Below are 27374 nucleotides of genomic sequence, written 5' to 3' on the forward strand. Positions count from 1 at the left end.
GTTCAAAAAATAAGAAAAACCTGAAAAGTAAAGAAAAAAGCATTACAAAATATAACACCAAATCGAATTTCTCAAAACTCACCATAAAAAAACAAACAACCAACTTAGAAATGGGCAAAAGACATGAACAGATATTTCATCAAAAAGGAGATACAGATGACAAATAAGCACATGAAAAAATGTTCAATATCACTAGCCATTAGGGAAATGCAAATTAAGACCATGATGATATCACTACATATCTATTCCAACAGCTGAAATAAAAAGTAGTAGCAATATTAAATGCTAGCAAGAATGCAAAGAAACATTTTGTAAGAGTGTGAAAATGGTATAGCCACTTTGGAAAATAGTTTGGCAGTTTCTTAAGGAACTAAATATACACTCACCATACCACCCAGCAATCACACTCCTAAGGATTTATCCTAGAGAAATGAAGACTATGTCCTCACAACAACATGCACAGAATTGTTCATACATTACTTGTAATAGCCAAAAACTGGAAAGTACCAAAATGTCTGACAGCAGATGAATGGTTAAACAAACAGTGGTCAGCCACACCATGGTATACTACTTGGCCAAGTAAACAGGCTCTTCAAGTAGATCATCCAGGAGGCCACACTGAGATTCATAAAGGATGCAACAGCAACCCACAAAGAGCAGAGAGGAACGAGGCAGAACAGCTGCCCACCCAGGACTGTCAGCAGAACCAGGGGAGGCTCCCTACCTCTAGGGAAGGGTGAATGAGTGAGAGCCCCTGGGGACCCATACTTCTGCCATGGATCTTTGCAATCCTGGGTATGGGCAATCCTCCCGACCCCCAATCCCTCTGGGACTCCAAACTAACACAGAGAGCTGCCTGGAGTCTGAACAGAACTACACACTCAAACCCACGCTGAGCCCCACAGGCCTTGGACTCCTGAACACCCCAGCACCAGCTTCCCTAGCCTCACCAACAACAGAGGCCAAGCACTCTCATGTGCCCTTAGGGTAGGGGCCGCATCCATAGTGCTGAGGAGTGCACGGATTGCAGGCCTCACCTCTGCTGCACCTCACCAGGAACAGCCAACTGGCCTGGGCCCCCAGTGTAGTCATCCCACCCACACCTAAGCACTCTGGCCCTGCATTTTTCTGGGATGGAGCTCACAGAGATAACCGACAGGCCCGTTGTGATCGCCTCTATAGTCCCTGTCCCTGCTACCCTAAGGCTGGGAAGGGAGCTAAGAGCCTGAGAACAGTCACAGGCCTCCAACATGCTGCAGCTGCCATATGAAAAGACAGCCGGACTGTTTTCCATATGGTTCACTGCTCCTCACACATATTACATATACACATATTTGTACACAGAGACCTTCACATGTATAGTTTTTAATTTGGGGTATAAAAACTCAAGTCATAGCCACCACACTCCCACCTGATCACTTCAGTTCAGTGTTTTTCTGGGGTGGAAGTCCCTAGAGACAACTGGCAGGCCCTCTCCTATTGCTTCTGCCTGGTCCCTGCCCTTCCTCCCAACAGGCTAGGGAGGAAACCAAGAGCCTGACTACTTTCCTGCACGGACAGCACACCGCCACAGCCGTCCTGTGGAGAAGAGGCCAGACTGTGTTCCATGTAAACTCCTGACCCCTGCCCTACCCTTGGCCAGACAAGGCGTCCCTGGCTTGGGCCCACAGCACAGCTGCCCACCCACAGCTGATTATCCCAACTGGCAGAGGCAGCTCTGCATTTCTCTGGGGTGGAGTTCCCAGACAGTCCTTCTGCCATACCAACCACTATGGTCCCCACTCCTGCTGCCCCCAAGATGAGGGGGAACAAAAAGCCTGAGTTCACCACAGGGCTGCAGTGCAAAGCTTGGGAGTGCTGAGCCAAGATCTATGACCAGCACTGGAACGGGAGAGCAGTGCACACTCTCAGAGCACAAAGAGGGGTGAGTCTGGCTGGCTTGTGGACTGCTGTGGGAGCAGTGCATGCCTCCCTCAGAAGGGCCCACCAAGAAAGGTGTGGCTTATCTCTGCCATTGCCTCTGCCAGAGAGAGCCCCGTGGCCCCTCGCCTAACATTCAACAAAAGAAATGAAGGTGCAGTCCCAGTGATCAGAGGGGACTCTCCAGAGGCCTAGGAGTGGACCTGCTGAGGGGGTCACCTCTCTCTACACTGCAACACAGAGCAGGGCTGCAAATGTCAGAAACTACAAAGGAGCCACAAGACTAAGTCTATGCACTGGCCATTACTCTTAAGCGCCATCTACTGGATCACAGTCCAAACAACAACACCAAAAATATTTTGCTAATATACATCCCTGTGAAACTAAGGACAAGAATTCAGCCACAAACAGACCCCACACAGAGCCTTGACCCACTAAAAACATCCAGAAACAAAGCCAACTGACTATACTCAACTTACACCACAGTTAAAGGGACACCGACCCTCCGAGATAAGAAAACATAAGCGTAAGAACTCTGGCAATTCAAAAAGCCAGTGTCCCCTTCCCTCCAAATGAGTTCACTAGCTCCCCAACAATGGTTCTTAAACAGTTGGAGGCCAGGCACGGTGGGTCATGTCTGTAATCCCAGCACTTTGAGAGGCCGAGGCGGTGGATCATGAGGTCAGGAGATCGAGACCATCCTGGCTAACACAGTGAAACCCCATCTCTACTAAAAATACAAAAAATTAGCTGGGCGTGGTGGTGGGCACCTGTATTCCCAGCTATTAGGGAGGCTGAGGCAGGAGAATGGCGTGAACCTGGGACCCGGGAGGAGGAGCTTGCAGTGAGCTGAGATCGCACCACTGCATTTCAGCCTGGGCGACAGAGCGAGACTCCATCTCATGAAAACAAACAAACAAACAAAAAACAGTTGGATGTGAATGAAATGACAAACATATAATTCAGAATCTCGATGGCAAGGAAGCTCATCAAGATTCAGGAGAAAGTTGAAACCCAATCCAAGGAATGCAGTAAAATGATCCAAGAGCTGAAAGATACAATAGTCATTTTAACAAAGAACCAAACTGAACTTCTAGAGCTGAAAAATTCACTACAAGAATTTCGTAATACAATCAGAAGCATTAATAGTAGAATAGACCAAACTGAGGAAAGAATCACAGCTCAAAGACTGGCTCTTCAAATCAACCCAATCAGACAAAAATAAAGAAGAAAGAATTTTTAAAAATAAAAAAACTCCAAGAAATATGAGATTCTGTAAAGAGACCAAATCTATGATTCATTGGCATTCCTGAGACAGAAGAGAGATAAACAACTTGGAAAATATATTTGAGAATACAGTCCATGAAAATTTCCCTAATCTTCCTGGAGAGGTTGGTATGCAAATCCAAGAAATACAAAGGACCCTGGCTAGATACTATACAATATGACTATCCCCAAGGCACATAGTCATCAGATTCACTACAAAATAAAAAATCTTAAAGGCAGCTAGAGAGAAGAGTCAAGTCACTTACAGAGGAAACCCCATCAGGCTAACAGGAGACTTCTCAGCAGAAACCTTAAAAGCCAGAAGAAATCAGGGGACCTCTGTTTAGTGTTCCTGAAGAAAAGAAATTCCAAGTAAGATTTCATATCCTGCCAAACTAAACTTGAAATGTGAAATAGAAATAAAATCCTTCTCAGACAAGCAAACACTGAGAGAAGTCATTTTAATTAGACAAGCCTTACAAGAGGTCCTTAAGGGCATGCTAAACATGGAATCAAAATAACAACACCTGCTACCACATAAACACACTTAAGCACATATGCCACAGGCACTATAAAGCAATCACACAATCAAGCTGACAAAACAACCAGCTAACAACATAATGGCAGAATCAAAATCTCACATTTCAAAAGTAACCCTGAATGTAAATGAACTGAACACCCCACTTAAAAGGCATAGAGTGGCAAGCTGAATAAGAAGACAAGACCCAACCATTTGCTGTCTTCAAAACATCCATCTCACATGTAACAACACCCACAGGCTCAAAGTAAAAAGATGGAGAAGGATTTACCATGCAAACAGAAAACAAAAAAAAAATAGCAGGAGTTGCTATTCTTATATCAGATAAAATAAGTTTTGAACCAGTATAAAATAACAAGGGCAAAGAAGGGCATTACATAATGATAAAGAGTACAAGCACACAAGAAGACTTAACTATCCTAAAATATATACACACCTACATTGGGGCACCCAGATTCATAAAACAAGTTCTTCTCGGCCTACAAAAAGACTTAAGACAACCACACAACAACAGTGGGAGACTTCAACACCTCACTGATAGCATTAGACAGATCAAGGCAGAAAACTTACAAAGAAACTATGGACTCAAACGCAACACTTAACCAATTAGACCTAATAGACATCTACAGAACACTCCACCCAACAACGACAGAATATACATTCTTCTCACATGCACACAGAACATGTTCTGAGATGAACCACATGCACAGTCATAAACCAAACTTCAATAAATTCAAAAAAATTGAAATAATATCATCCATATTCTTGGACTGCAGTGCAATAAAAATAAAAATCAAAGATATCTCAAAACTACACAAATACATGGAAATTTAATAATTTGCTCCCAAATAATTCCTGTGTAAGCACTGAAATTAAGGCAGAGATCAAAAAATTCATTGAAATTAATGAAATTAGGAGCAAAACATGCCAAAATCTCTGGAATGCAGCTAAAACAGTATAAGAGAAAATGCCTTTGAGAAGTTAGAAAGATCTCAAATTAACAATCGAACATTGCACCTAAAGGAACTAGAAGAAAAAAGAACAAACCAACCATAAAGCTAGCAGTTCCTCTCTAACAATAATTACAGAAGAACCAAGTGAAATTGAGATGCAAAAACCCATACCAAAAAATCAATGAAAACAAGAATTCATTCTCCAAAAAAATAAACAAGATTAACATATGGCTAGCTAGATTAGCAATGAAAAAAAGAGAAGATCCAAGTAAGTACAATAAGAAAAGACAGCAATGACTTTACAACTGATCCCATAGAAATACAAAATATCTCAGAGAATACTATGAACAACTCTATACACAAAAATTAGAAAATCTAGAGGACATGAATAAATTTCTGGAATCACACAATCTGTCAAGATTGACTCAGGAAGAGACTGAAACCCTGAATGGACCAATATCAAACTCTGAAATTAAATCAGTAATTTAAAAAACCTACCAACCAAAAATAGCCCTGGAACAGATGGATTCACAGATGAATTCTATCAGATGTACAAAGAAGAACTGGTACCAATACTACTGAAACTATTCCAAAAAATCGAAGAGGAGAGGCTCCTCCCTAACTTATTTTAGGAAGCCAACATCAGCCTAATATCAAAGCCTGGCAGGAACACAGTGAAAAAATAAAAGTTTAGGCCAATATCCCTGATGACACAAAAATCCTCAATGACATACTAACAAACTGAATCCAGCAGCACATTAAAAAGTCAATATACCAGAATCAAGTACGCTTTAATTCCTTGGATGCAAGGCTGGTTCAACATATGCAAATCAATAAATGTGATTCACCACATAAACAGAATTAAAAGCAAAGACCATATGATTACTTCAATAAATACAGAAAAAGCTTTTGATTAAATCCAAAATGTCTTTATGATAAAAACCCTCAACAAACTAAGCACTGAAGGAATATACCTCAAAATAGTAAGAGCTATATAACAAACCCTCAGCCAACATCATACTGAAAAGGCAAAAACTGGAAGCATTCCCCTTGATAACTGGAATAAGACAACAATGCCCACTCTCACTACTCTTATTCAACATAGTACTGGAAGTGCTAGCCAGTGCAATCAGGCAAGAAAAAAATAAATAAAACACAAATAGGAAAAGAAGACATCAAATCTCTTTGCTGCTGATATGATTCTGTACCTAGAAAACCCTAAAGACTCCTCAAAAGGCTACTAGAAACGATCAATGATTTTAATAAGGTTTCAGGATACAAAATCAATATACACAAATCAGTAGCATTTCCAAACACCAATAATGTCCATTCTGAGGGTGAAATTGAGAACACAATCCCATTTACAACAGCCACAAAGAAAATGAAATACCTAGGAATATAACTAACTAAGGGGGTGAAAGAGCTCCACAAGGATAACCACAAAATACTGCTGAAATAAATCAAATAAATGAAAAAACATTCCATGCTCTGGATGGAAAGAATCAATATCATTAAAATGGACATACTGCCCAAAGGAATCTGTAGATTCAGTGCTATACCTATCAAACTACCAGCATCATTCTTCACAAAATTAGAAAAAGATATTCTAAAATTCATATGGAATAACAACAAAAATGAGCCCAAATAGCCAAAGCAATCCTAAGCACAAAGAACAAATGTGGAGACAGCATGCTACCCAACTTCAAATGATATTATAGGGCTACTGTAACCAAAACAGCATGGAACTGGTATAAAAAACAGACACACAGACCCATGAAACAGAGTAGAAAACTCAAAAATAAAGCCACATATTTACAACCATCTGATCTTTGACAAGGCTGACAAAAACAAGCAATGGGGAAAGGAACTCCTATTCGATAAATGGTGCTGGGATAACTGGCTATCCATATGCAGAAGAATAAAACTAGATGCTTACCTTTCACCATATACAAAAATTAACCTAAGATGGATTAAAAATGTAAATGGAAAACCTCAAACTATAAAAATCCTAGAAGAAAACCTAGGAAATGCACTTTTCAATATTGGTCTAGGCAAAGAATTTTTGGCTAAGTCCCCAAAAGCAATTGCAACATAAACAAAAATTGATGAGTGGGACCTAATTAAACAAAAGAGCTTCTGCACAGCAAAAGAAACTATTACTAAAGAGACAACCTACACGATAGGAGAAAATATTCACAAACTTTGCATATGCCAAGGTCTAATAGCCAGAATCTTTAAGGGACTTAATTCAACAAGCAGCTCTTTTCTGGCTGGAACCATGGATGGTGTAGAAGAGAAGAAGAAGAAGGTTCCTGCTGTGCCAGAAACCCTTAGGAAAAAGTGAAGGAATTTCACAGAGCTGAAGATCAAGCACCTAAGAAAGAAGTTTGCCCAAAGGATGCTTCAAAAGGCAAAAAGGAAGCTTATCTATGAAAAAGCAAAGCACTATCACTAGGAATATAGGCAGATGTACAGAACTGAAATTTGAATGGCGAGGATGGCAAGAAAAGCTGGCAACTTTAATGTACCTTCAGAACCCAAATTGGCGTTTGTCATCAGGATCAGAGGTATCGATGGTGTTAGCCCAAAGGTCCGAAAGATGTTTCAGCTTCTTTGCCTTCATCAAGTCTTCAATGAACCTTTGCAAAGCTCAACAAGGCTCCAATTACCATGCTGTGGACTGTAGAACCATATATTGCATGGGGGTACCCAAATCTGATGTCAGTAAATGAACTAATCTACAAGCGTGGTTATGGCAAAATCAATAAGAAGCAAATTGCTTTGACAGATAACCCTTTGATTGCTTGATCTCTTGATAAATATGGCATCATCTGCATGGAGGATCTGATTCATGAGATCTATACTATTGGAAAATGCTTCAAAGAAGCAAATAACTTCCTGTGGCCCTTCAAAGTATCTTCTCCACAAGGTGGAATGAAGAAAAAGACCACCCATTTTATTTTTCTAAGCTGGTCAGTTAATAAATAGTACCTGCTCCCAAATTGAAAAAAAAAAAAAAATAAGCAAGCCAAAACAATCCCATTCAAAAAGGGGCAAAGGACATTAACAGACACTTCTCAAAAGAAGACATACAAGTGGCCAAGAAACATGAAAACATGCTCACTGTCAGTAATCATTAGAGAAATGCAAATCAAAACCACAATGAGATACCATCTCAAAGCAGTCAGAATGGCTATTTTTAAAAAGTCAAAAAAACAAGATATATTGGTGAGGCTGTAGAGAAAAGGGAGTGCTTATACACTGTTTTTGGGAATGTAAGTTAGTTCAACCACTATGGCAAGCAGTTTAGAGGTTTCTCAAATAACTTAAAACAGAGCTACCATTCAACCCCACAATCCCATTACTAGGTATATACCCAAAGGAAAATAGATCATTATACAAAAAGACACATGTACTTCTATGGTCACTACTGTGCTATTCAGAATAGCAAAGTCCTGGAATCAACCTAGGTATCCATCAGTGGTGGACTAGATAAAGAAAATATGGTACATATATACCATGGCATATTATGCAGCCATAAAAAAGAATCAAATCCTGTTACTTGCAGCAACATGGATGGAGCTGGAGGCCATAATCCTAAGCGAATTAACACAGGAACAGAAAACCAAGAACCATATATTTTCTTTTTTTTTTTTTTTTTTTTTTCTTTTATTATTATTATTATTATTATTATTATACTTTAGGTTTTATGGTACATGTGCGCAATGTGCAGGTAAGTTACATATGTATACATGTGCCATGCTGGTGCGCTGCACCCACCAACTCGTCATCTAGCATTAGGTATATCTCCCAATGCTATCCCTCCCCCCTCCCCCCACCCCACAACAGTCCCCAGAGTGTGATGTTCCCCTTCCTGTGTCCATGTGTTCTCATTGTTCAATTCCCACCTATGAGTGAGAATATGCGGTGTTTGGTTTTTTGTTCTTGCGATAGTTTACTGAGAATGATGATTTCCAATTTCATCCATGTCCCTACAAAGGACGTGAACTCATCATTTTTTATGGCTGCATAGTATTCCATGGTGTATATGTGCCACATTTTCTTAATCCAGTCTATTCTGCACAGCAAAAGAAACTACCATCAGAGTGAACAGGCAACCTACAAAATGGGAGAAAATTTTCACAACCTACTCATCTGACAAAGGGCTAATATCCAGAATCTACAATGAACTCCAACAAATTTACAAGAAAAAAACAAACAACCCCATCAAAAAGTGGGCGAAGGACATGAACAGACACTTCTCAAAAGAAGACATTTATGCAGCCAAAAAACACATGAAAAAATGCTCACCATCACTGGCCATCAGAGAAATGCAAATCAAAACCACAATGAGATACCATCTCACACCAGTTAGAATGGCAATCATTAAAAAGTCAGGAAACAACAGGTGCTGGAGAGGATGTGGAGAAATAGGAACACTTTTACGCTGTTGGTGGGACTGTAAACTTGTTCAACCCTTGTGGAAGTCAGTGTGGCGATTCCTCAGGGATCTAGAACTAGAAATTCCATTCGACCCAGCCATCCCATTACTGGGTATATACCCAAAGGACTATAAATCATGCTGCCATATATTTTCACTTATAAGTGGGAGCTAAACATTGAGCACACATGGACATATACATGGGAAAAATAAACACTGTAGACTACTAGAGGAGGGAAGAACGGAGAAGGGCTTGGCTTGAAAATCTGCCTATTGGGTACTATGTGTACTACCTGGATGCAATATACCTGTACAAGAAATCTGCACATGTACTCCCTATATCTAAAGTAAAAGTTGAAGTTAAAAGAAATTCCCATATATTTTTTACTTCTTTTCTATACTCTATGCCATTGATCTTTTCATTTATTCCAGTGTTTTAAAACATTAGCATTACAACATAATATTTTCTAAAAATAAGCAAAGAGAAAGGGAACAGAAAAAATATTTGAAGAAACAGGCTGAAAGTATCTCCAAAATGATAAAATATAAAAACTAAATATTGAAAAAGCTCAAGAACCCCAAGTAAGATAAACATCAAGAGATCCAAAGCTAGTATCACAGTCAAATTTTGAAAGACAAAGGCAAAGATAAACTTTTGAAAGCAAGAGAAAAACAATTATACACAGAAAAATAACAATATAATTAAAGGCTGGCTTCTAGTTAGAAACAGTAGAGAACAGAGGGCAGTAGACTGACATATTCAAAGTACAAGGGAAAAAAAACAACTTGTCTACCAAAGTTTCTAGATCCAGCAAAAGTATACTACAAATGCAAGGGTATAATAAAGATATACAAGATAAACAATTATTAACAAATAATAATTAGAAGGATTTTATCAAATAAAAAACATTTGCTCTTTAAAAGACAACATTAAGAAAAGTTTAAAAACAAGCTGCAGACCAGGAGAAAATATTTTTTGCAAATTGCTTATCTAATAAAGGACTTCTACCCAGAATATATAATGAACTCTGACAACTTAATAATAAAAATGAACAATCCAATTAAAAATGGGCAGAGGAACTGAATAGATATTTAACTATATATAAATGGCTAATAAGCACATGAAAATATAGAGAACATCACTAGTCATTAAGGAAATGTAGGCTGGGCACAGTGGCTGAGGCCTGTAATTCCAGCACTTTGGGAGGCCAAGGCAGGAAGATTGCTTGAGGCCAGAAATTTAAGACCAGCCTGAGCAACATAGTGAGACCTCATCTCTACAAAAAAAGTGTTTTAAATTAGTCAGGCATGGTGACATGCACCTGTAATCCCAGTTACTTGGGAGGCTGAGGTGAGAGGATCACTTGAGCCCAGGAGTTTGAGGCTGCAGCGGGGTATGACTGCACCACTGGACTCAAGCCTAGACAAAAGAGCGAGGCTCTGTCTCAAAAGAAAAAACCCTAAAACTTGAAAAGATAACAAGTGTTGGTAAGAATGTGGAGAAAAGGGAACCTTTGTACTCTACTGGTGGGAATATAAATTGATACAGCCGTTATGGAAAACAGTATGGCTATTCCTCTAAAAACTGAAGATAGAACTACCATATGATCCAACAATCCTATTTCTGGGTATATATATAAAGGATTTGAATTATGTATGTCAAAGAGATAACTGCTCTCTCATATTCACAATAACGCTGCAATAAATGTGGAATCACTGCAATAAGTTATGGAATCAACTTAAGTGTCTATCAGCCTAAGTGTCCATCAACCAATGGACACCAAGAAAATGTGGTATATATACACAATAGAAACAATCAGCCATTTAAAAGAAGGAAATTATGTCATTTGGGACACCACGGGTGAACCTGGAGGTCATTAGTATAAATGAAATAAGCCAGGCATGGAAAGACAAATTCCACATGAAATCTAAAACAATCGAACTCAGGGAAGCAGAGAGTAGACTGGTGGTTACCAAAGGCTGCAGAGTGGGGATAATAAGTAGATGTTAGTCAAAGGGTACAATGTTTAAGTTACACAGCAGGAATAAATAATAAATATTTGAGGTTTGGATATGTTAATTAGCTTGATTCGATCGTGTGTGTGTGTGTGTGTGTGTGTGTGTGTGTGTGTGTACGGAAAAAAATCATACCATCATTTTGTACCCCATAAATATATACAGTTATCATTTGTTAATATTCAATAAAAAAACACAAAGTGAACAATTCAGTGAAAAAAATATATATCACTGGTGAAACCCCGTCTCTACTAAAAAGACAGGAAAATACAAAAAAATTAGCCAGGCATGGTGGCATGCACCTGTAGTGCCAGCTACTTGGGAGGCTGAGGCAGGAGAATGGCATGAACCCAGGAGGCGGCAGTTGCAGTGAGCCGAGATCGCGCCACTGCACTCCAGCCTGGGCGACAGAGTGCAATATTTGCTTTACTGCAATGGTCTGGAACAGACCTGCAATATTTCCAAAATATCCCTGTAAAATATTCTCCATTTTTCCCATGCAGCATTGATTTAGCACATAAACAAAAAAAAATGAAAGACCTATAAATAATAATTTACCCAATACTCTATTCAGGGCATTCATCAGTCTGTGCCAAATGGTACAGAAATCCCCAGGACACAGAGTTCAGGGCAGGCAAAGAAGCTAGTAATTGAGATAGGAAATCCAGGAGAAGAAAAAGCCATAGAAGAGGGAGTTACCAAAACTAAGCATAAATTGTAAGCATACAGTTGTAATTTAAGTATAAAATCTAAATATAAACTAACTTCCAAACTGTGAGACTCCGAAAAGTCTGGTAAAGCAACAGTTGGAAAGCTGAAAAGTCTGAACAGAGGTTTCAGCTGCTACCTAATTCAGGGAGAGTGTGTTTTAAGTTTGAATCCTAAAGAGTTTTGATAAACATCTTTGACTCTCCAGTGTATCTGCAGAAAGTAGTAATGCCATAGGAGTAAAGACTATGTCTCAGGACTATAGATTCACACTAAGAATAAAAGAAAAATGAAAACAGACCTGCTCTAGAAAAGTGTAAAATAAAGCCTACACTAGTTTAAGGTGATCAGCCAATAACTATGCTGTCTGCTTGAAATTAAAAAAAAAAAAAAATCACTCTTCAGGGAACAAGAACAAAATCCAGATTCTCCAGGGTATATCAAATATAATTTCCAGTTACAATAAAAATTACTCTACAGGGTAATAAAAATGTGACCCATAATTAAAAGAAAAAGCAGTCAATAGAAAGAAACCCCAAACTGACACAGATGTTACAAATACAGACAAGAACTTTAAAGATGATATTATAAATATAATCAAGGACTATAGGAAAGAATGATCATGATGAATGAAAAGATGGAAAATCTAAGTAAAAAAAGATTATAAAAAATAACCAAGTGGAAACTCTAGAAATGAAAAGTACAACGTGTGAAATAAAAAATTAAATAGATAAGATTAACAGAAGACTGAAGCCATCTCAAGAAAAGTTCACAAACTTGAAAACAGAACAATAGAACAACCTTAAAGACCACAGAGAAAAAAAGACAGGACAAAATGAATAGAGTTTCAGGGTTTGTAGAACAATATCAAACAGTTGGCCATATGTGTAACTAGAATCTCAAAAAGAGAAAACTATGAAATTGTGGGGGGAAATTATGAAAAAAAATAATGGATGAAAACTTCCCAAATTTGATTTAAAAACATTGACTTTTAGATCCAAGAAGCTCAATAAACCAAATCAGGAAAAACATAAAGAGAACCACATGCAGCACATAGTAAAATAGCCATACCAAAGGTAATAAGAAAATCTTGACAGCAGCCAGAGCAAAATGACACATCACATGTAAAGGAGGAATGATGCAAATGAAAACTGACTCCTCATTGTAAAGAAGAAAAGGCCAAGAAAAAGTATGACATTTAAAAAATAAAAAGCAAAAACTATCACTTAGAATCTATAGCTTGGTAAGATATCCTTCAAAACTGAAACGGTGAAATAAAGACATCTTCATATGAACAAATGCAGAGAGGATTTATCTTGAAAAAACATACACTTCATGCCAAAGAAGTTATCTGAAGAGAAATAATACCGGATGGAAATTGAAACATATAAAGAGAAATAAAGGTGACTGGAAATGATAAATATATAGATAATTTTAACAGATGGTATTTTCCATCTTTTATTAATTTCTTGAAAAAAAACAAACTGCCTATATATACTTAACACTACTAAACTGTACACTTAAAAATGGTTATGATCATAAATTTTATAATTTATTTTTACCACAATAAAACTTGGTAGTTTAATGAAAAAATTATAATATTATATTGTGGGGATTATAATACATGTAAATGTAAAATACATGACAATAGTATCGAAAAGGATGGGTGAGAAGTTAAATAAAATTATACCGTTGTAAAACTTTTCCATTTTATGGAAGTAGTATAATATTAACTCTAAGTAGATTGTGATAAGTTAAAGACCCATATTGTAATCTCTAGTGCAACCACTAAAAAACAGTACAAAAAGTTATAGCTAAAAAGACATTAGAAGAATTAAAATAAAACATCTAAAGATTTGATTAGCCCAAAATAAAGCAGGAATTTAAAAAATAGAAGAAAAACAAAACAGACAGGACAAAGGAAACAACAAAATGACAGACCTAGAATCCCACTTCCAATCATGTTGGTACTACACCAGTCCTCCTGACATAAGCAACTATAAACTTGAACGAACTATTTGTCGAAACCATTTTCAGGGAGTGGGCAACAGATAGGACATGATTACAACCCTTGAAAGAAAGGAAACTAATGATGTGAGCATCTAGCTCTTACTGGACACAATTTCCTGAATTAAGTACAGAGAGTTACAGTTTTTTTTTTTTTTTTTTTTTTGGAGACAGAGTCATGCCCTCCCGAATAGCTGGGACTATAGGTGCATGCTGCCACGCCCAGCTAATTTTTTTTTTTTTTTTTATTTTAGTAGAGATGGAGTTTCACCATGTTGCCCAGGCTGGTCTCGAACTCCTGAGCTCAGGCAATCTGCCCGCCTCGGCCTCCCAAAGTGCTAGGATTATAGGCATGAGCCACTGCGCCTGGTCAAGAGTTGCAATCTTAGCAGATCAAAGTGATCCCACTGACCTGAGGCAGCAGAAATCAGAGTTCAGGCTGGTGAAAGTCACTGTAATCTACGAGACAAGACATCAGAGAAAAGGTGGCTATGAAGAGAAGGGAGAGCTAGGAGTTTACATGGAAAATTGCATGTGATTCCTAACTTAATTCACAGTTAGTGCTATGTTTATCAGATAGCAGATATTACAGAGTTGAGAAAGGAACGAAGATATTAGAAGAAAAGCAATGTTAGAGTAAAAGCAGAGTTCCTGGCCCTATCAGAACAGAGCGATCTTGTTAATAACTTTAATAATACTGCTGGCATTCAGTTGAGACATCAAAATGCTACACTATAGAAGTAAAAGCTAAGCTCTAGTTTAGATCTCCCCTAAATCCACACTAACAAGGTCTGAAACCAAGTACTGATGAGATCCACAACAGAGACACAGTTTGCAAGTTAAGTCCTATTAAAATAGAGGGACCTGAAGAAACACCTCAAGATCACAGATCTTCCACAGATCTGTACTAACAAAGCATAAAACCAAGCCTACAATAGTTTAAGGTGACCAGCCAGTAACTGAATTGCCTGTTAAAATAAGAATCAATACTATTCAGAGGAAGATAATGGAATCCGACTACTCTACAATATTTATTGTTTTTTGTTTGTTTGTTTGTTTTTGAGACGGAGTCTCGCACTGTGGCCCAGGCTGGAGTGCAGTTGCGTGATCTTGGCTCACTGCAACCTCCGCCTCCTGGATTCAAACAATTCTCCTGCCTCAGCCTCTTGAGTAGCTGGGATTACAAGTGCCCAGCACCATGCCCAGCTAATTTTTTGAATTTTTTTAGTAGAGACAGGGTTTCACTATGTTGGCCAGGCTGGTCTCAAACTCCTGAACTTGTGATCTGCCTGCCTCAGCCTCTCAAAGTGCTGAGATTACAGGTGTGAGCCACTGTGCCCAGCCTACTCTACAATATTTTTAACTGTAATGTCAGTATTCAATTAAAAATTCACCAGATACATAAGAAACATATACCAGCTATATATGGAAAATGTTATCCATAGTCAAAAATAAATAAATAAACCAAAACAAGCATTTTAATTGGTCAACAGAAACCAAATCAGAAATGGCCCAGATGTTGGACTTAGCAGACAAAGACATTCGAGCAGCTACTGTAAATATGTGAAGAATTAAAAGAATATGTAGTTTTAGTAAGTTAAGAGATTAACATGGAGAAATGGAAACTAAATACACATACAAGGGACCAAACAAAATACTAGAGCTGGAATTAAAAACTCACTAGATGGGCTTAAAAGCAGGTTGTAGAAGAAAGAGAAGTGAACTTGAGGACAAATCAATAAAAATAATACGCTTTGAAGAAGAGAGGGAAGAAATTATTGAAAAATATAAAAGCCTCACGGATATTTGGAACAATATAAAATGACCTAATATAATTGAGTCCTGAAGGAAACTGAAGCTGATAAAATATTGGAAAAAATAATGGCCAAAAATTTCCCAATTTTGGTGAAAAACACCCACTGTAAACCTTAAAACCCAAAGATTGAAACTCACAAGTATGTTATCTTACCACAAAATTAAATTGAAAATCAATAATACTGAGATATCTAGATAATCTCCTAGTAGTTACAAATTAAATAACATATTTCTAAATAACCCATGGGTCAGGGAAGAAATCAGAAGAAAAATTAGAATGTATTTCTAACTGAATAATAATACCATAACGTATCAAAATTTGTGGGATGCAGCCAGAACAGTGTTTGAAGAAGGGAACTTACAGCTTCAAGCACCTATATTAGAGACAAGAAAAATATTTAAAATCAATTATCTAAATCTCCACCTTAACAAGCTAGAGAAGGAAGGGCAAATTAAATCCAAAGTAGTAAGACAGGAATAATAAAGATCAGAGTTGAAATCAGCAAACAATAGAACAAATTAATAAAATCCAAAGTTTTTCTTTTAAAAGATTAACAAAACTAATAAGCACCTAGCAAGAATAAGGAAAAAGACTTTAAGAACACAAATTAACAATATCAGGAATAAAAGCAGACATCACTACAGATCCTATAGACATTAAAAGAACAATATAGGACTATTATAAACAACTTTATGGCAAAACATTTGGTAACTTAAATGAAATGAACAAATTCCTTTTAAAAAAAACTACAACTTAACAAAATTAACTCATGAAAAAACAGAAGATCTGAATATTCCCATACATATTAGAGAAACTAAATATATAATAAAAATTTCCCAAAAAGAAAACTTCAGGTGCAATTGGGTTCACTGGTAAATTCAACCTTGAAGGAAGGCTTAACATCAATAGTACACAAATGCTTTCTGAAAGTAAAGGAGAAAAGAATGCTTTCACCTCATTTTATGAGATAGCTTAAGCCTGATGCAAAAATCTGACAAGCTGTTAATCTGAGAAGAAAAAAAGGTTATAAACCAATAGCCCAAATCCTCAACTAAGTTCTGGGAAGGGTGGTCTTTTCAACAAATGTTGCTGGAACAATTGAATAAACATATGGGAAAAGTGAATATTAATCTCCCTAAAAATTAATTGATGTGAAATGGATCATAAACTTCATTGTAAGAGCTAAAGTTATAACATGTGTAGAAGAAAACAAAGGAGAAAAAATTTTATGCCCTTGGGAGTAGACAACAATTTCTTAAATGGGACACAGAGAGCATTAACCATAAAATAAAATTTTGATAAACTGGATTTTATCATAATCAAAACTTTCTACTCTATAAAACTGAAAACAAGTTAGAAGTTAACATGAGAAATCATATATCAATTGTAGGATATTCATACAATGGAAAACAACTCAGAAATTTTTTAAGTGAACTATTGATACATACAACAAAAGTGGATGAGTATTGAGAACGTTATGTTAAGCTTAAACAAGAAACAAAAGAGTACGTATGAAGTATATGAACAGGTGAAATAATCTATAGTGACAGGTTGCCTTTGGGAGGTGAGGATTTGCTGGAAAGAAATGATAAGGGGACTTTCTGGGTGATGAAAATGTTCTAGATCTTGACTGAGGTGGTGGTTACATAGGTGTATAATTTTATCAAAACTAATCAAATTGTACATGTAAGATGTTTGCATTTTACCACATATAAATTTTACTTCAATTTTTTAAAGTTACAATATGGGAAAAACCTTCAGTTCCTACCAATTTATGTAATTTTGTATCTAGATTTCAGTAAGTACCAAGTACTAAATAAAATAAAAGCAAGTGACCCATGTGCCTTACCTGAACCAAACTATAGACCATAACATAGCTAAAATGAAAGATTCTAAAATCCTCCCATTTAATACTCTACAGATTAGGAAAGGTATATTCACAATTTTTTTGTGAATATACACCAAAGGAGGGTAGGCAACAGCATGGGATTTGATCTGTCATCTGCTTCTTCCCTTAACCACTGCCCAACAATGCTAAACTTCCAAGAAAAACCCACCTGACCCCTCTGGAGATCAAAAAATGCCTATAAGCTTTCAGACACTGCCACCATAAGTTGGGGATAACTCCACACTCAGTTTGTCAACAAGACAACAACCAGGTCCAATCCAGAAGCAGTTGCTTCCTCAGTAGCCCCATCAAGTTCATTCAAGTCAGGAAGACTGACCTTTCCCAACATTAACCCAGGATTCTAATCAAGCTGACATGGTGATGAACTTATTTGGTCCAGCTGGCTGCAAAAATACATGCATGAATTCTTTCTTGCTCACTCTCATGCTATCTTTTCCCTCCCCTCTTCCTCTTTCTTTTCTTTTCACATATGCACAAACAGTCACATTGTCTTACAAGACAAGTGAACACTGAATCTTATGGGTTAAAAAAAACAGATGTCTTCCAATTTTCCTTCACAAAACCATATTTTATATCGGGTTCTTCTATGGATTTATAGCCAATGAAGGGATGTTACTACATTAGCTCATAGAGGGGAATGATAAAAACTGTAAAGGGAGAGTCAGACAAGGCAAAGAGAAGCTATCCAGAAGGCTGCAACTGGAGAAGCATGACAAATGGGCAGCACAGTTTTAGAGGGTTCCGGCAGAAAGGCAGATGGCCTGACTGGGAGAGATTCTCCACAGCTGGAGCACCACACACACCATCTGGAATTTTTTAAATCTGCTTTCCCCAGGTGATCTGATTCTCAGAGTGCCAGTAGAGATGAGAAAAGGGGGGAATTGTATAGCTCAAAACAGCTTCAAATGTTCCCCAAATTAGTTAATGAAATCTTGTTTGAATCAGTTTCAGCTTCTCCTCCAAACTGAGCCTCTAGTTTTGTGTTGTCATTTCCATTTCCTCACAAAGACCTGAATGTTTGGAGTCTCACCCCTAAACGTTTCCTATACCAAGGAGCAAAACAGGATTCCAAGCATGGTAGTCAAAAATGGCACTCAAACTGTTGGATCTGATCCAAATTTCCCAATACACGCCAACAAAGCTTCATTTTCAGTTTCACTCCTCTTGACTAGTCTTAGCACTTTGTTTAGGTATTGCCAAATGGAGAGCCTACATACTGAGATCCTCAGCTCTTTCCAAGATGATCCAAACTCTATATTTTAAGCAATAAAAGAAAATATGATTTTAAAAACTAAGAGCAACCAGTAACTCTCATAATAACGAAAGACTTTGATTTTTCTTTTTTTCACAAACATATATGTGTCTGTGAATTTGAAGGTGGAGTTGGGTGGGGATGTGTGAAAGAGAAAGAAGAATAGAGCTTACTTGGAAATGGGGGGCAAGGGAAGAAATAAAAAGTAACAGGAAAGAAATTCTGCCTCAGTCTGCTACCCACCTTTTTGGAGGGGAGATAGTAATTATTTTAGGCTTTGTGAGCCATATGGGCTCTGTTACAACTACTCAACTCTGTTGTAGCATAAAAGCAACCATAGACAATATGTAAATGAATGAGCATGGCTGTGTTCCAATTTATGAATACTGAAATTTGGATTTCATATACTTTTCACATGTCATGAAATATTATCCTTCCTTTGATTTTTTTCAATCATTTAAAAATGTTAAAACCATTCTTAGTTTGCAGACCATACTAAAACAGGAAGCAGGCCAGATTTGGCCCATGGGCCATAGTTTACCAATCCTTATAACATACCAGTAAAGACCATTATACAAGCTTCAGCTTTAGAATTCCACAATGGTTGCAGTAAGAGTCTCACATGGTGTCTTACCCAGAATAGATTTTTTTAAGTGTTCAATTCTACTATGAAGAACTGTGAATTTTTCACTCTCAGGATCAGCAGATGTCTGGAGGTCTAAATAAATATATATCTGAAATACATTTCTTCACTACTTTCAAACTTTCAAAAATTCTCTACTTGCCCATTCTTTTTACATATTTTCTTTCATTCTCATTGGCACAAAGAAAAAGTCCTCTCTTGGTGACCATGAGCATTTTCAAGTATTTACTAGTGTTTTATTTTGGTATTAATAAAGGCTAATACAGGTACCAGTATCTTTCTTTTCTCTCTCCTTTTTTAAATAAAAATATTTCCCCCCAAATAAATCAGCATATCTATCTTAATAGATTTATTTTCCGGGAACAACAAATGCATGTCATTTTAAAAGAGAAAAACAGTTGGGCACAAAAAAATACACAAGAGCAGCACAAAATTTATAACCGTTAAGTGTCTGCAAATACTTTTCACAGTTCTCACTAAAGGGACTACACATAGATAAAGATACCAGGACATAAGCTGATAGAGCTAATAAATATGGTCTTGCTCTTAAAAAAATGTACAGTCTAGTTGTAGAAGTATAAAAGACATACAAAAGAGTAATATAATAACTGCAAATACTTCACATAATTCAACATATATGAAAATTTCTAACAATATAAAATTCTATATTGACATAATAGAAATAAAAACCTACAGAAATTGTAATTAGAAATATGCCATAAAAAGTAATAATATAATACAACATCTCCCCCCCACACACACAAAAATAAACCTATGGATATAAAAGAATAATTATTCAAAAAGAAAAAGAGGACAATTATTTAAAATATAGTAAAATATGGGAAATAAATAACAAAAGACATAAGAAAAGGATAATATGGGCATAAAAGAATGTCCTTGAGGCATATATTTGGGGACATATTTTTATGTGTAATGTCAACTATGTATTAAACAATTTAAGCTTAGAAGAGGTGGAGCAAGATGGCCAAATAGAATCTTTCACTGATTGTCCTCCACACAGGAACACTAAATTTAACAACTATCTATCCAAAAAAACACCTTCATAAAAAACAAAAATCAGGCTGGGCGCAGTGGCTCACGCCTGTAATCCCAGCACTTTGGGAGGCCGAGGTGGGCAGATCACCTGAAGTCAGGAGGTCGGGACCAGCCTGACCAACATGAAGAAACCCTGTCTCTACTAAAAATACAAAATTAGCCAGGCGTGGTGGTGCATGCCTGTAATCCCAGCTACTCAGGAGGCTGAGGCAGGAGAAACACTTGAACCAGGGAAGCAGAGGTTGCGGTAAGCCGAGATTGGGCCATTGCGCTCCAGCCTGGGCAATAAGAGTGAAACTCTGTCTCAAAAAAAAAAAAAAAAAAAAAGGTGAGCAATCTAAGTGTCCATCAACAGACTAATGGATAAAGAAAATGTGGTACATATATACAATAGAATACTATTTAGCCATAAAAAGAATGAGATCCTGTCATCTGCAAAAACACAAATGGAACTGGAGGTCATTAGGTGAAATAAACCAGGAACAGAAAAATGAACTTTGCATGTTCTCACTTACTTGTGCGAACTAAAAATTAAAACAAATGAATTCATAGAGATAGAGAGTAGAATGATGGTTATCAGAGGCTGGGAATGGCAGTTGTTGGGGGTAAGAGAGTCAGAATGGTTAATAAAAATTTAAATTTTTTTTAATTTAAAAAAGTTTAAGCTCATAGTGTTTAAAATTTTACAGAAAAATGGGTGAGGGAGACAATAATAAAGAATTCAAGGTAATTAATTATATGCTGACAGGTACACATGATAATTAATCCAGGAATCCAAAGAAGGCTGTGGACTAGGGTGGTGGTTTACAGAGGACCATGGTCCTGCATAGAGCTCTGCAGAAAAGAAATCCAGATGTTGAGAGGAAGATGTGGTGCACCAGATCTAGGACTCCAACTCTAGTGTCCCATGTCCCAGATGACCCAGTATGCATCCATTGTAACACACCTCCCCTACACCAAGTCCTCAAGTGAGGTGTGTTCATGTCTGTTTCTCTCTCAAAATTTTCCAAAAGTTGCCTTTTAATATCTGAATTTATAATTATAGGTTTACTTAGAAGACTAAATGTAGCTGGGGTTTGTTTTCATTTGTTTTTTATCAGTATAGCAGGACAGTTAACACAGTTTCTAGCATAAGACAAATCTATGCTTAAATTCCAGCACTGCCATTATTGATTTTACGGCTTTAAGTAACATTTTACCTGTAAAGTATGTAGTAGATGTCCTGGAATATAATAAAAACTCAATAAATGTTAGCCATTGTTAAAGAACACATTCATCCTCTCCCATATTTTCACCTAAGTTGGGCAATACAGCATAGTAGTTAAAATGGTTAGGAGCACAGACTATGGAGCCCTTTGCTCTGCCAATTACTAGCTGTTTGAGCTCGGGCAAATTACTTACTCTCTGTGTCTCATGTTCCTTATCTGCAAATACATTTGTTGTGAGGATTAAACGAGATATTGTACATAAAGTACTTTTGTTAATAAAAGTAAATTCATAAGGTAGGAATTTCCATCTACTGAGAAGTATTGAGGAGATAATTTTGGATTTTTCCCCATGGATGGGAATGGAGCAGTGACTGCATGTGACTACAGTAAGGTCATGGTGGTGGTGAGGAGAGCAGAGAGGGCATAGAGGAGGGAGAAATGGGCATGCAAAGCAACTGCCCCAAGTCTTTTATCAATTTGCTTCCAAAATCCCTATCAAGAGGCTCTGCTTCAACTGGCCAGTAACTCATACTGCTTATGAGTTAGAATCCTAACCAATATTACATCCAAGGGCAGTGTTCTATTTTACAACGAGATTAAACTATGCACAGTGTTCTGTATCTTGATTTCTTTATTTGATGATAACTCCCTCATACAAGTCTTACCTTGCTTTCTAGATTTCAGATTGGCTAGGAGGTGGATGCCAGTTTCTCCTAGTGTCTCTGCTCCTGTCCAACTCTAGGTGACAGAATGTTTAAGAAGAATTTATGTGATTTAATCCATGCTAGGAGAGTAAACTGTCCACAACTAGTTCTCAGTTAGACAGAAGAATGAAATGTACCATTCTTACAACATTCTTCCAGCCATTCTTCTTATTCACAGACATTTGGTATCCAGTAGCCAAATCTTCCCATTAAATATTTTGAGAGCATTTTAAATAGCTTTTTTTTCTGTTGCATTTTTTTCTAATTGCCATCTCTCTGTTATCTACTGATATAAGGCCTAAGAGACCAGTATCAGCACCATTACCTTCAATCAGAGCCAAAACCTTATATCTGGAATCAAGGGAACCACTGAGATTTCAGCCAGTAATCTGTCCATAGGCACAGCCAATGATCAGAGCCAGAAATCATGAAGTAAGCAAAGTTAGTATCTAAGATGTGAGCCAAGAGCCATAAAACAACATTGGCAGAGGAGAGGTGAGGAAGGGAAATGGGTGTCAAATGTAAGCCAAAGAAGTTACAAACACCTCATATCACCAGAACCACCCAGAGACCATTGCAAAACTAAACTATTAGTCCTGCTTTAGGCACACCCTCCTTAAACACTGTTGACCAATAGCTGGTCCCTGAGAAGCAGTTAGTCTGAAAGAAAACAAGGATGGTACTAAAGCCTTCTTTGTTCTGTGGCTCCCATTCACCTATTTTCTACTTTCCCTTGTCATGGTGTGCATTTCTAGCGTGAGCCTGATGTGAGCCCTTCCTTCTAGAGCAAGTCACTGAAACCCTATGAACCTCAGTTAGTTCATCTATATGATGATGATAGTAATTTTTACCTTCATAAGTTTGTTTTAGGAGTTATATGAGAATATATTGAAAATCTTGAAGATTTGACAAAATAAAAATAAATTTTTTGGAAGAAAAGTTAAAAAAGATAAACATAAGACTGAAGAAAATATTTATGACAAATATTTAACAAAATGTTAGTACCCCAATAATCCAAAAATGCTCCCAAATCAATATGAAAAATACAAACAACACACACATAGAAAAAAGAAACAGCAAGGGTATATACATAGGCAATTTGCAGAAGAAATACCAGAGGCTCCATCTCATTAGGGATAAGGAAATTGCAAACAGGAAGATAGCACTTTTCAGCTTGGCAAGAATTAAAAAGATTGGTAATACCCATGTTGGCAAGGGTGTGGAGAAAAAGAATACTCACATTCACAGTTGAAAAGAGTGTAAACCATTTAGGTAGGCAATTTCCCTGTACTATTTAAAATGTGAATAACCTTTAGTCTATCAATTCTACTTTTAGTAAATTGTCAATCAGAAATATTATCACAAGTTCATAAAAATACACATAAAAGGATGTAGATTAAAATAACTAAATTAATGGTAAATAAATGCCTATACACAGATATTTTATATTTATGCATTTGTTACATATGTTTATATAAATGTGCTTATATGTGCATAGAAATATAAATATATGTTCATATGTGCATATAAAAAGGTCTGGAAGGCCGGGCACAGTGGCTCACGCCTGTAATCCCAGCACTTTGGGAGACTGAGGCATGTGGATCACCTGAGGTCAGGAGATTGAGATCATCCTGGCCAACATGGTGAAACCCCATCTCTACTAAAAATACAAAAATTATCTGGGCATGGTGGCACGTGCCTGTAATCCCAGCTACTCAGGAAGCTGAGGCAGGAGAATTGCTTGAACCAGGGAGTTGGAGGTTGCAGTGAGCTGAGATCACGCCACTGCACTCCAGCCTGGTGACAGAGCGAGACTCCGTCTCAAAAAAAAAAAAAAAGAAACAGAAAAAGGTCCGGAAGTTTATACAGCTGCTAATGATATCTATTCCAGGGAAACAGGGTTAGATAACAAGAGTTGGGGTAGAAGGAACTTGTACTTTATATATTTTATTTAAATATATAAACTGCCATGTACCTCCTAGCCAATCTGAAATCTAACAAAGAAGTAAGATTTGTGTGAGGGAGTAATCATCAAATAAAGAAAGCAAGATACAGAACACTGCACAGTTTAATCCTCTTATAAAACACTACCCTATAATGTAATATTGGTTAGGATTCTAACTCATAAGCAGTGTAAGTTACTGGCCAGCTGAAGCAGAAACCTCTTGACAGGGATTTTGGAAGCAAACTGATAAAAGACAGGCACAGTTGCTTTCCATGACCATTTCTCCCTCCTCTATGCCCTCTCTCCTCACCACCACCATGACCTTACTATAGTTATATGCAATCACTGTCCCATTCTCAATTATGGGGAAAATATTTACTTAAATATATATATATATCCCATAATTTTCCCCAACCAACATGAACTTCCTTCTTAACATTTAAAAAAAGTTTTGCCAATTATTAAAAAAAGCATAATATTATTCTAAAATACACCTTATCAACCAAAAAAAAAAAATTAAGGTGATACACAGTATGAAATGTTACTATTTCTTGTCAGAATTTCTTATTTAAAATTATTTGAGTCAAGAAAAATTTTTTAAAAGTTGTTTCAAGCTTCCTATGCTTGACATAAGGAAATGTGGTAATTCTAGATTTAAAATACAGAATTATAACACTATTTAGAAACAATATAATCAGAAAAAAATTCCTGTAAATTTTTTCCTTCTCTACTATTATTCTCATGTTTAAAGCTTATTACAGACATTAATATTATTCCTAGAACATGAAGCTTTCCCTGACCTACTTGTCTTCTAAAATAATTACACCAAACTTAAATTTCCTTCTTTTTATATCTTCCCATTTTCTCAGTTTGTCAGATAATTTTAAATTTGAACATATTTCTCTCTGGTACAAGACCACCAGCTCAATTTTGTGATATTCTTTCCATTTTCAGTAAAGACAATATAAACATGTTATGATGTTATCCAAAAATATGAATCATGAAAAACTGTGTTAAGCTCAGAGGCAAATGGAGCAGCAGTATCCAAAACTATTAGGTCAGTGCAGTCTGCCTTTGGTGTGCGCATTTTCCTTCTGCACCCAGTTTGCCTTTGGTGCTGCTTTCCAAGATATCCATCTCCCTCCCAACAAAGCCTACTTTCTGGAAAGGATGTGAAAAACAAATTTACATTGATTAGTTAAAAAAACACACACAAAGGAATACAGCTATAACTGCTAAATTTTAAAAATCAATTATTTTTATTCAACATGAACCCCCCACATTCCCAGGTATTTGATATGAGTTGAACCAAATTGATGGGCCCTGTTCTCAGAGAACATGGACAACAGATAAACAGGCATACAATTACATAAAATTGTAATACTCACTATGATAGGGTTAAGACAGAGTGTTATGAAAGAGGAGGTCTAATCAAGTACAAACACTCAGAGAATTCTGGAAGAAGAAATATCTAAGCCAAGGCTTGAAGAGTGAGTAGGCATTAACCAGACAAAAGTGGGTAGGAGGAAGGAAGTATTAAAAATGATTTATTGATACCTCTGAAACCACATCACCTGCTTTATCCAAAATACATGTCTGATCCTGATGAGCAATGATGTTGGGAACAAAATCCAACCCTTCTAACTTCCAGTTTCTTTCATCATTTGGAATACTATTTCTCTCCCTTCTTCACCTCTCTTCAGCTTTAAAGGATTATGGAAAACAATTGAACGAGTAAAATGAGAAGTCACAGAAATCCATAAGTACAAGGCAGAAAGTCAATAAGTATAGGCACGCAGCTGGGAAAATTGTTTTCTAACTAGAGGACTAATGTTCGGGACAAAACAGAATTCCCAGCAACAGTGTATATGCCCCTAAAGATTATAGCTTTGGCAGGGCAGTAAATATTCAACCCCAATATCCAAACAGAACAAATATCTGGATAGTCTCTGCCAAACCAAGATTATAAACTGTTACTACAGCTTCTGAAGTAAAAATAATCAGCAATAAATTTATCCATTTTCAGTTAAGCAATACTTAGAGGGAAATTTATAGTTTTAAATGGCTCTATTAGAAAAGGAAAAAGATCTCTCAAATAAATGACCTAAGTTTCTACCTTAAGAACCTAGAAAAGGAAGAGTAAACTCAACCCCAAGCAAAGAAAAGACAGGAAAAAAAATAAAGATTAGAGTTGTATTAGTCTATTCTCATGATGCTAATAAAGACATATCCGAGACTGGGTAACTCCAACTCACAGTACCACATGGCGGGAGAGGCCTCACAATCATGGCAGAAGGCAAATGAAAAGCAAAGTCGTGTTTTACATGGCGACAGGCAAGATAACTTGTTCAGGGGAACTCCCATTTATAAAAGCATTAGATCTTGCCAGACTTATTCACTACCATGAGAACAGTATGGGGGAAACTGCCCACATGATTCCATTATCTCCACCTGGCCCCACCCTTGACACATGGGGATTATTACAATTCAAGGTGAGATTTGGGTGGGGTCACAGCTAAACCATATCATTCTGCCTCTGCCCCCCACCCCCCCTCAAATCTCATGTCCTCACGTTTCAAAACCAATCATGCCTTCCCAACAGTCCTCCAAAGTCTTAACTCATTTCAGCATTAACTTAAAAGTCCACAGTCCAAAGTCTCAACTGAGACAAGGCAAGTCCTTTCCACCTATAAGCCTGTAAAATCAAAAGCAAGTTAGTTACTTCCTAGATACAATCAGGGTACAGGCATTGGGTAAATACACCCATTCCAAATGGGAGAAACTGGCCAAAACGAAGTAGCTATAGACCCTATGCAAATCCAAAATCCAATGGGGCAGTCAAATCTTAAAGCTCCAAAATGATCTCCTTTGACTCCATGTCTCACATACAGGTCATGCTGATTCAAGAGGTAGGCTCCCACAGCCTTGGGCAGCTCCGCCCCCGTGGCTTTGCATGGTACACCCCACCTCCTGGCTACTTTCACAGGCTGGC

The 27374-nt window shown here is 37.1% G+C and overlaps 1 protein-coding gene and 1 pseudogene across 2 annotated transcripts in view; one reads left to right on the forward strand and one right to left on the reverse strand.

The window, feature by feature from the left end:
• The window catches only part of HPSE2 (heparanase 2 (inactive)), a 752987-nt gene that overhangs the window by 574465 nt on the left and 151148 nt on the right, over positions 1-27374 (reverse strand). The gene's annotated exons all lie outside the window — the stretch shown is intronic.
• Positions 6956-7665, forward strand: LOC112135200 (large ribosomal subunit protein uL30-like; annotated as a pseudogene).

The sequence above is a fragment of the Pongo abelii genome, chromosome 8 (assembly GCF_028885655.2).
Source record: "Pongo abelii isolate AG06213 chromosome 8, NHGRI_mPonAbe1-v2.0_pri, whole genome shotgun sequence".
Taxonomy (NCBI): domain Eukaryota; kingdom Metazoa; phylum Chordata; class Mammalia; order Primates; family Hominidae; genus Pongo; species Pongo abelii.